Raw genomic sequence first — 12,026 nt, 5'->3', positions numbered from 1 at the left:
TTTTCACAAATTAAAACTGCTATTATACAATATAAGCAAATTTCTTGACACAATTAGGCTTTTGTATTCATATTTTATCATCTATTCCATTTTCCCCTTGTTAGTTCAAATAAAAAATTAACGATATTTCTTTGTGAGAAAAAAAATACTACTCAAGCTTTCCTATGATGTTGGCGGCATCGAGCCTCGGACATCTAAGGCAACAACACACATGTAGCTTCTATTGTGCTACCTTAGAAAACGGCAGCTGATTGAGAAAAAAAATCCCAGTTGAGACTCCAGCTCTTAAAAATCTTTGGTGTTACTTTGATAAATATACGTGGATTAACATAGATCTATTATCATGAATATCATTACCTGCACAATGGGCATAATGAACCTCAATGCGAATTACATGCTGCAAATTAAATTATGTTTTTATAAATAGTCCATAACATCCTCGATCTAAAGACTTTATTACTGCCGAACAACTGCCTTTGATCTAAATATCAATTTTCTCTCCGACCAATGCCATTACAGGTCCATCGATCAAGGAACAAAAAGCGTTTAAAGTTTTTGCGAAAGTGTACATTGGTGGCGGCATATAATTATGAATGGATTGATCGTGGAGTTACACCACGCTATAACCTCGGTTATCTCCCACACAATGGTAGGTATGCATGCGTCTCCGCAGAATGAGAACATAACGCTTGTTGCTATGTAGGGCAACCAACAGAGTAGACAACATGCTGTAAGAATGCCCAAGACTACGGCAGCCTTCTGATGCTTGACAAGTGCCTTCCGATCATTCCTCGCCTTTTGGGCCCTTTCACTGTTACCGGGGACGGCTCGCTTCGGATGGGATGAGGTAGGTCCGGCAGTGGCTTGTATGGTGCTGTCGGCTGAACTACCTGGGCCACTTTGTCCTTGATAAGCTGTCCCGGGATCGCCAAGATGACTTCCTCCAACTAGTACTGCTCGCGAGGCACTGTTCCTTCGAGACAGAGATTCTGCTGATTGGTTTGTTGGCGGACACTGTCCTACAGTTCCTTTAGATCTTTGACGAACTTTCAAGTAGACAGCAATGTTCATGACAAAAACGAGGACGAAACTAATACAGAAATAGACCAGGTTTATGAAAATCGGCGCTATAGGATCGGTTAGATATTCCATGAGGCAGGTAGTTTTGTAATTCACGCTGTATGACCCAGTTATAGGACTCCAGGCAAACGCTATCAAAACCCAGAAAGTAACCACGATGGTCCAAATGGCAACTAGGGTCAGTCCAACTCGCTTCTTAGTCTGATAGTTCTGGTACTTCAGACCCATGCTCACCAGAAGAAAGCGGTCCCGGCTGATAAGGATAATCGAGAGCCATGAGATATTGACCACCGAATAGTCCAAGACTGACCACAGCTTACATACGATCTCACCATGCGGCCAGAAGCCTTTGATGAACCTTGAAAGGTTGAAGGTCAGACTGAACGCACCCACAAGCACATCGGTGATAGACAGGTTCAGAATGAACAGATTCGCCACGGTCGCTCGTATGCGTGAATCTCGAATGTAGGCAACGATCACCAAGATGTTCCCGACGACAGTCACAGTTATGATGACTGAGAAGATGAGCGATAGCATTGCCAATTGAAATGTTGAGTAGCGATGGCCAAAGTTGTTTTCATTGGGTAATGTTTTGCTAGCTGATGGGAAGCTGACATTTTCCATGGCTATTTGAACAAAACAGTTCCCAGCTTAAATCGCCTTACGGTATTAACCGGTTATAACCAAATAAGAAATTTAGAGGCCTGTTGATACGACGAGTGTAAAACTTATATGATACGAAAAACAGAATAAGAAAAAGGTGTGACGCTCATATAATTTTGCACCAATAGATCATGCTTACATCACGGCAGCGGCAGCATATATTGGCAACTCTACAGACGTGCGTGCGGGTGTATTATACTCGTACTATACTTGCTAGTACGTTCGTACGTGCGTTGCTCCGGAATGAAAAGAAATACTATAGAGACGAAGTACTCAATGAAGCCAATTACAAACAGAGAATTGAAAATAGCAGTACGGTAAAGAGGCACTCCGTGCGGTATACTCTCCGTAATCTAGCTAGTTTTGACACATAGTGAAGAACTCCTTTCCGAGAGACGAGGATTAAGAGTCGAGAACTGTACTACGAAACGTCTTGTTTCTCTAATGATTTAATGAAACTTAAAAGCTTCCGCGCTTAGCGCGGGAGGGGGGAATCTGAATTCAGACGAGGATTAAGAGTCGAGAACTGTACAACGAATCGTCTTCTTTCTCTAATGATTTAATGAATCGTAAAAGCTTCCGCGCTTCGCGCGGGAGGGAAACTACATTCAGACGAGGATTATTTTCGAGAACGGTACAACGAATCGTCTTCTTTCTCTAATGACTTAATGAAACTTAAAAGCTTCCGCGCTTCGCACGGGAGGAGGGGGAAACTAAATTCAGACGAGAATCATTTTCGAGAACGGTACAAAAGTCCCCTTGCAGGGAGATAGTACTTATCTATCATTGATCATGTGACCTCGTTTAGACTAATCAGATTGCAAGATTCTTAGTATGCGGGATATAATAAGTAATATCATTCTGTGTATCTATAGACTGATGTTTCCTTGGTTTATTTAGGAAAATGTAAAACTAATATTGTTAGGTTATCCGATAACATCACTCAGGCTGATTTGATTAAAAATATTTCTTATCAATGAAACATTGTAAAGGCTATATAGTCTTTAAAAAAAAAACCTACACCATTAAACCGAGCGCCGCTTCCACCCGGCGAGTCACCATGTTTGATAATCTTCAACGATCGAGAAGCAATTCTGAAGCGTAGTTCGGCTCTAAAGAAAGTTCGTATCCAAGATTCGAAGGTGGGAGTCAGTGATGACGTCCACAAAGATACAAGAGATGAGCATAGGCAACTGATGGTGAAAGTAAAGCAACTACGGGAGGAAAACAAATTTGCGTTTATACCAAATTCTGTGCCCCGAGTGATTAAATACAAGAACGGCCCTAAAGACGCCCCCGGTCCCTTGAAAACGATCAGATTGTCAGATATCAACACCACCGACAACACATGAATAATAATAGTAACTGATAAAAACAAATGCACATGAACTATAATATTACTATGATGGAGTTACAGGACATTCATAACTATAGCAACGGTCCAGCCTTTCAGCAACATCAACATAATAATTAATGTTGAACCGACACTAAGCGATGATTGACTGATGTTGTAAGACCTAGTCAGCCATAATGTTTACATCATGCTCCTTTGTTATTACGCCATAGGAATGTATGTTGGCGAACGAACTATTGCAAAACAGCAATGTTCGTTTTTAAAGGTTTATTTTGTTGAATGCCGTTGGTTTTTTTTTGTTTTTTATTTGCCTACAAATATAGGCCAGAAAAACAATTCACAAAGACTGTTGAACTTGTGTAAATTGTATTTTAGGAAGATAATTCATGCTAACTTTCCCCCAAATATTGCTCTGTCATGATAAAAGAACATACAATTGTATCTAACGTGTTTAATGGATGAGAAAATTGACTTTAAAATCTGTTCTCTTAATGTAAGAGGACTTGGGAACTCTTTTAAAAGACGTTGTATTTTTAATTGGATAAGAAACACAGATTTTCACGTTATTTTTTTACAAGAAACGCACTCCACAGCAAATTCAGAAAAAATATGGAGTCATGAGTGGGGTTATAAAATCATTTTTAACCACGGTCGATCTGATAGTGCAGGAGTGTGTATGTTATTAAAACCTTCAGCTACCTTTGATGTTTTGAATACTGTTAGAGATGACAAAGGTCGAATATTATTGGTCACTTTAAAAGTCAATGAAACCATGATAACTCTCGCAAATATATACGGCCCAAACAATGACGATGGCAGCTTTTTCATTGATTTACATAACCTATTATCAGAACACGGGGAAGAACCGTATATAATTGGTGGAGATTTTAACACAGTTATGGAGGCCAAATTAGACAAATTTCCCAAATTGTTACAAAATCACCCTAAGTGCTTTAAAGCCATTACTGATATAATAAACGACTTTGAATTGATTGATATATGGAGATCTTGTCATTCCACACAGTTGAAATATACATGGATGTCCCATGACTTTAAAATTGGAAGCCGCATAGATTACTTTTTAATTTCACAAAGTTTGATAACATCAGTTTTGAAATGTGACATTGACTTTGGTTACAAAACAGACCACTCACTGATCTCTCTGTTTTTAATAAAATCAGTAGCTAAACGGGGACCGGGATTTTGGAAATTGAATACTTCTTTATTAGCAAATTCAGATAATATGGAGAAGATCAGGAGTGAAATTAACACAGTTTTATTAGAAAACAAAGATCAGGAGCCAAAAAAGACCTGGGAGTTTTTAAAGTTCAAAGTAAGACAAAAGTTTACACAAATTGCAAAAGAAAAGAAAAACAATCGCCAGACAAAATTAAAGCAATTAGAAAAAGAAATAAATAAGTTGAATGATGCAAACAATGTTGTCAATGACCAGCAACTTCTAAACGAACTAAAAAGTAAAAAGAGTGAATTTGAAGAATTACAAGAAGAAGTTGTGCGTGGTATCATTGTGCGTACCAAGGCTAAGTGGATTGCTGAGGGTGAACGCAACACTAAGTATTTTTTCAATCTAGAAAAAAGAAACTTTCAGAAAAAATGTATCTCAAGACTACGGACTGAGAACGGCGTTGTAACTGATGCAAAAGGTATTCTTGAGGAAGAAAGGTCTTTTTATAATCGTTTGTATTCATCGAATATCACAGGTGCTAGATCTTTTGCGCCTGTAGACGAGTTGAACTTGCCTGTATTAGATTTGAGAGACAAAAGTTGTTTGGGTGAAAAGATATGGGAAAAGGAATGTTTTGAATCTATTTTAACTTTTTCTAACGATAAGTCACCAGGCTCTGACGGTCTCCCTATTGAATTTTACAAAGCCTTTTGGCCCGAAATAAAGGAACTGTTATGTTCCGTTTATAATAGTTCTTTTTCGGAAAAGTCTCTCCCTAATTCAATGCGACGAAGTGTTATTACGTTGCTTCCAAAAAAGGGTAAGGACCTGTTATCTCTTAAGAACTGGCGTCCAATATCGCTCCTGAACAGTGACTATAAAATTTTAGCGAAGCTTCTTTCTTTACGTATTCAAAAGGTTTTACCAAAACTGATAAGCAATGACCAGTATGGTTTCCTCAAAGGCCGTTTCATTGGAGAAAACATACGTCTATTCATTGACATTCAAAATTTCTGTAGAGCACATCATATCGAAGGCGTGGCTTTGAGTATTGACTTCGAAAAGGCGTTCGATATGATTGACTGGGAATTTTTATATTACGCTTTGAACATTTTTGGTTTTGATCAAGCCTTTATCCAATGGGTTCAACTGTTATATTTCAATATTGATGGGTGTGTAATAAACAATGGATTTTCTTCAAACCCCTTCGAAATACAGCGAGGAGTAAGACAAGGGTGCCCATTATCTCCATATTTGTTCATCGTAGCGGTCGAGCTCCTCGGCTCTTTAATTCGACAAAATAAATACATTATAGGTTTGAAAGTTCACGATATGGAGATCAAAATCAGTCAATATGCAGACGACACAACTATTTTTCTTGAGCCAAATGAACTAAATATTAAACGTTGTATGAAAGTCTTGGATGTTTTTAGAGATATGTCTGGGTTGAAAATTAACATTGAAAAGTGTAATATAATAAGATTGGGGGATTTTAAACAAATATTGTGTCGTGATATCCCATTTACATGGCCGTCGGATAATTTCATGTACTTAGGAGTTAATATCCCTATCAACAATTGCCTGAATTTTTATGAACTCAACTTCAAACCCAAACTTAAGGATATTAAAACAACCTTAAATATTTGGAACTGCAGAACCCTTACGCTTTATGGAAAAATTGTTATTATAAAATCCCTTATCATTCCAAAACTGACCTATCTCTTGAGCACTATACCCAACCCTCCTCCGTCCTTTATTGTGGAAATTCAGCAATTATTATTCAAATTTTTATGGAGTAACAAAAATGACAAGATCAAACGTTCCCTACTTTACAATGAATATAACGAAGGGGGTCTAAAAATGCTCCATTTGTCATCTTTTAATGATGCAATGAAAATTACATGGGTTAAAAGATACCTTGATTATCAAAATGAAAGTAAATGGAAAATCTTTTTGAAATCATCTCTCAAAAAGTTTGGCGGAGACCACTTTTTTAAGTGGAATATTTGTTCAAAGCACATGGTTTTTAATGAAAACATAGATCCATTTTGGAAGGATGTTCTTACTGCGTGGTGTCATTACAAGTACTATAATCCAGTTAAGTTTAAAGAAATCATTTCACAACCCTTATGGTTTAACTCTCACATTTTGATTGATGGTAAACCGATTTTTGTTGAAAGGTGGTTTAAAGAAAATATGATATATATAAAAGATATATTAAACCATGATGGGTCCTTTATACCGTTTGATCAAGTGTTACAGAAGTATGGTTCAGATTCATTTCTAACCTATTTTTCAATATTAGCTGCCATTCCTAAGAATTGGAAAGATACTATAAAGCATGGTGACTGTAAACATGATGTTTTATTGTTGTTGAATGCAAGCGATATTCTTTTGAATGACTTCCTAAGACTGAAAAAAGTTTCAAAATTATGTTACCTTCTTTTTTTGAAAAAACATACAATTTCAATATCAGAAACAGATCACCAAAATAAATGGCAATCTGATTTATCAGTTGATTTGAACAGCTCGTTAATATGGAAAAATCGTTTCTCTTTGATTTACAAATCTTCAAATGAAAATAAAATGAGAAATTTCCAATTTAAGTTCATTCACAGGAAAATTGCGACTGAATATTTGCTATGTAAAATGGGGATTCATGAATCTCCTGATTGTAATTTCTGTGAAACCTATCCACAAACCTTATTACATCTCTTTTTAAAGTGTGAGATTGTGTGTAAATTCTGGAACGAAATATTTTCTTGGCTTAAAGATAAACAATTTCGACAAAACATGTTCTCTGAGGAAGAAATTTGCTTTGGGACTTTAATGATTAATAATTTTTATTTAGTAAACACAGTTATACTCCATGCTAAATATTTCATTTTCTCTTGTAAGATACAGAACACGATTCCCAAGTTTCAGCCTTTCCTAGTTTCTGTTAGACATTTAGAAAGAACAGAACGTATTATTGCTTTCAAAAAGAATCGTCTCGAATTCCATGAGAAAAAATGGCAAGTGTTTAGAGACTGAAAAAGTAGGTGTTCATTTTTTTTTAAATCTCTCCTGTACTGAATGTTTGTTTTCTATATTTGCATATTTTATGATTGATTTAATTTTGATGTTTCATGCATGTAATTATTTTCTTGACATGTAAAACTTGTGAATTGTGAAATAAAGATGGAAAAAAAGGAAAAAAAAAATCTTCTTTTTTGTATCTTTAGACCAAGGTTTACTTGGTTTGTTTAGGAAAATGCAAAACCATGTGTTAAAGGTACTACGGTATGTCCCATTTGCAGGCCAAAAAAATGAAAAAGTTAATTCCAACTGCATTTGAAAGATAATACTAATTTAGAACTTCCCTAAAAAAAAGTGGGGCTTGAAAATGTCTTCAAGTGGTAAAATAATGACTATTAGTTGTCAAATCGACTTTAGGGCTATAGAGCCCAAAAGTAATAGTCTTGATTTTCAGACAATTGTACCGAATAGTCATACGTTTTATGCTGCGCAAAGATTCAATCATTTTAATCTTGGGCATCACAAGAAGTGGGTTATTGATGTAGACAAATGCTCATATACCCTTTACAACTCTTTTCATGTATGTTATTACGAAAGAAGAAAAAAAGCCAGTCAGTCACTCAATAGTGTCTGTCAGTGAAGTCGAGCAAGTAAACGGGTTTCCTTGCATAATTTGAATATGAGGACACTGCTAACGTTTACATTTCACAGATAGGACATACATGACATATTCATAATTCCTGCAAAGTTCTACAGAATTTGAGGTTGGCTGCAAAAGGGACATAGTACCTTTAAGTTGTTCGATAACAATACTCAGTCTGATTTGATCGAAATATTTATCATTTATGATACATGGTAAAGGGTATAATACAGACTTTACAAAACTACATCATTAAACCGAGCTCCACCGCCATCCAGCCAGGCACCATGTTTAGTAATATCATTCTGTGTATTTATAGACCAAAGGGTATAATATAGACTTTAAAAAACTACAAGAAATGGATAGATTGTGTAAAGACCGATTGTGCTAATAGATGTCTGGGATCCCTCACAGAAGCGACCAGAACGTCACAAGATAGGAAGATCTGGCTTGACGTCATGAAGCAGAAGCCATCACACATCTCCCAGATGGTGCGGAAGGCTTATGTCAAGGTAGGTCAAGGTTGCCTTTTCTTCTAGGAAAGTGCGAGACTCATTCCGTTTCTTCCTTCTTTTTTTTTAATAGATAACACCACTCGGTCTAGTTTAATTGAACATAAATCGTATTTATGGAAAGTAGTTCAGTTCTTCACTATAATATGTATGCCGCTCTGTGGAAAGATTGGTCCCTTACCGTAGTACTGCTATTTTCAATTCTCTGTTTGTACTTGGCTTCACGGAGTACTTCGTCTTCATGGTGATTATCTTTATTTCGGAGCAACGTACGTACGTACGAACGTACTAGTATACGCAGGCGCGGATCCAGGGGGGGGGCCGAGTGGGCCATGCCCCCCCCCCCCCCGCCAAAAAAAAAAAAAAAAAAAAAAAAGAGAAGAAAGGAAAAGAAGGGAAAGGGAAAGGGAAAGAGGAAAGAAAGGGAAAGAAAGAAGAGGAAGAAGAAAAGAAAAGGGGGAAGAAGGAGATCGGGGGGGGGGGAGGGGGGCCGAAACGGCCTTGCCTCCCAGGCTGTTGCACCCCCCCCCCCCCCACTGATAGGGGTGGGGGGGGACCTTGGGGAAATCAAATTCAAACGTGGTTTATTTCTAATTCCATAACGGTGGATTACAAATAATGCTGAAATGACATAATTTCCGAGATTTTTCCTCACTTTTGAGTAAATTATACTTTTTTATGCGTTTGTTGGAAAATGACAAATTCCTAAATTTACAGCCAGGCAAGAAATATGATTGTTGAGGAACGACGGGGATCGGGGGCTTCGAGCCCCCCCCCCCCCCCCCATTTAAAAAAAAGTATATTACAGAGAAATAGAAAAAGAAAGAGAGCAAGAAAAAAGAATAGTTAACTGCCAGTGTCAACAAATAATGAGGCATCAAAATATGCTCGTCTGACCGTGATTAAATGCCTAAAACCCCTAAGCTTCCCGGGGAGGGGAAAAACTGAATTCAGACGAGGATTAAGAGTCGAGAACTGTACTACGAATCGTCTTGTTTCTCTAATGATTTAATGAAACGTAAAAGCTTCCGCGCGTCGCGCGGGAGGGAGGGGGGGGGGGAAACTAAATTCAGACGAGAATCATTTTCGAGAGCGGTACAACGAATCGTCTTCTTTCTCTAATGATTTATTGAAACTTAAAAGTTTCCGCGCTTCATTTTCCAACAAACGAATAAAAAAGTATAATTTACTCAAAAGTGAGGAAAAAATCTCGGATTGGGGGAAACCTGAATTCAGACGAGAATCATTTTCGAGAGTGGTACAACGTATCGTCTTCTTTCTCTAATGATTTAATGAATCGTAAAAGCTTCCGCGCTTTGCGCGGGAGGGAGGGAGAAAATCGCCCCTCCCTGCACCCACCCCTCCCCCCGCATTACGTCACTGCTGGTCACCATTACGTACCAATATTTGGCTCACATAATTTCAAATTTGGGCCCCCCCCCCTAAGAAATCCTGGATCCGCGTCTGCCTATAAATGCAACCAGTCCTACTTTCATTTTTGAGGGGTAGGGATCAAATTTACAAGGGGTATGAATAATGAAGTTGCCAACTGTATATGGGGATACTGGACATGGATTTATAAGGAAAAGAGCTTAAGATCAGCCATTGTTTCTCAGGAATTGTGCATCGGCTTGCTCTCTTTTGTCATCAAATTAATTCAGACTAAAATGTGCATTAGAATTTCAACGAGCGCAAATTCGATAGAAAATGAGTTAAGAATATTTAAGTATGTTCCTTCTAATTTCTTCACTGATTTTGAAGTGATATTGACGTAGCTATGAGGGAGTGCCTGCAGAACGTGCCCCAGTGCCGTATATATGGCACTGAGGTGCCCACTCCCCATCGACCCCCCCCCCCCCATCAAAAAATCTACCGAATTGGATAATGGATTGAAAAGAAAAGAAAGGGGAAAAGAAGGGATAAAGAAGCAAGGGTGGAAAAGGATAATTATAAGAAAAATGACGATCCACACATATTACCCAGTCCAATTCACATTTCTCAGTAGGAAGTTTGCCCCCCCCCCAAAAAAAAAAAAAAAAAAAATGGACCCAAGTTACGGACCCAAGGAAACAAGGCTGTCGTTCAGCTGACCATGGTCAGATTTTATTAATCAACGTGTCAAATGAGACACGAAAGGCTAAGTATCTTTGACTAAAATCTATGTGGACTGATGTTTATGTTTGTATCTGGGTTTTTTATGTGAATAACACTGGTTTTTCCTCTCAATGTATTTACCCTTTACCATCTCTATTCATATTTCTCTCTCTCTCTCTCTCTCTCTCTCTCTCTCTCTCTCGCTCTCCCCCTCACATAATACTATCAATTTTCTGAGAAAGACAAATTGTTGTTGACATAATAGCCCTGTAGAAGTTTTTCAGACCTGGACAAATTGATAAGTACAAGTTTTTTTTGTTGATTTGTGTTCTAGATGGGTATTGAAGTAAATTCAGCTTGGTTGCCAGCTTGGCAACCTTGAGCAACTTTTTTAATAGCCATATTAGCATAATCGTCTAATTAGCATTTGTGCATGATACGACTTTTCAAGGGTTTTCTATGACGAGGAATTCATTTATGACACCAGTTTTTGATTCCAACTAATGCAATTGTCTTAAATAGCACAATGAGCATAATGAGCGAATAAGCATGTGTACAATATATGGACTTCATTGTCATTGTTTATCTATAAAGCCTAAAAAATGGTGTAATGCAACATTGTAAATCATTTTTGAAAGACTAATCATTAATTCATGAGAAGATATTCCATGTAGATGTAGTATAATTAGCCTAAGTAGCATAATAATCTAGTTAGCATATAATGTGCAATATGTAATAATGTTGCTAATCTTAATCCAGGAAGCCTGAAAACATGGATAATATGACTTTTCCAAGAATTCTGCCACAAGCTTGAGCAACGTCGGGCTTGTACTCTCAATGGTTCTGGCTTTGGTAAACATAGACAGATCATAGTTTGCACTGTTGTATTCAACCTCCCTGGCCTACGTACGTACCTGTCTCACCACATCATCAATTCCATCACTATCATCTGCTTTAACCATTTTCAGTGTGTTTCTGACAGTCTCTCTTAATCCTATGACTGAAGCCCAACCTTCAATGCGTACGATGACCCCGTCATTTCCTAGACAGTTCATGAGGTTCGACAACATTGCCTTGCAACCAAGATAACCACCACATTGGACATACAATTATTTGTGAAGCTAAATAGAGTCCCAAATAATTGATATTCTACATATGCTAATTAGGCTTATTAGTACAATAATTACATATTAAGCCAATTGCATTTACTTAACAATACAAAATGGTGTCACAACTGATGAATCCCTCGTCATGCAAAACCCTGGAAAAGTCATATTATCCATGTTTTCAGTCTACCTGGATTAAGATTAGCAACATTATTACATATTGCACATATATGCTAATTATATGATTATGCTAATTAGGCTAATTATACTACATCTACATGGAATATCTTCTCATGAATAAATGATTAGTCTTTCAAAAATGATTTACAATGTTGTATTGCACCATTTTTAGGCTTTATAGATAAACAATGAC

This window comes from Strongylocentrotus purpuratus, unplaced genomic scaffold, assembly GCF_000002235.5.
Source record: "Strongylocentrotus purpuratus isolate Spur 01 unplaced genomic scaffold, Spur_5.0 spur5_contig_832, whole genome shotgun sequence".
NCBI lineage: Eukaryota > Metazoa > Echinodermata > Echinoidea > Camarodonta > Strongylocentrotidae > Strongylocentrotus > Strongylocentrotus purpuratus.
This window is presented reverse-complemented; position numbering follows the sequence as displayed.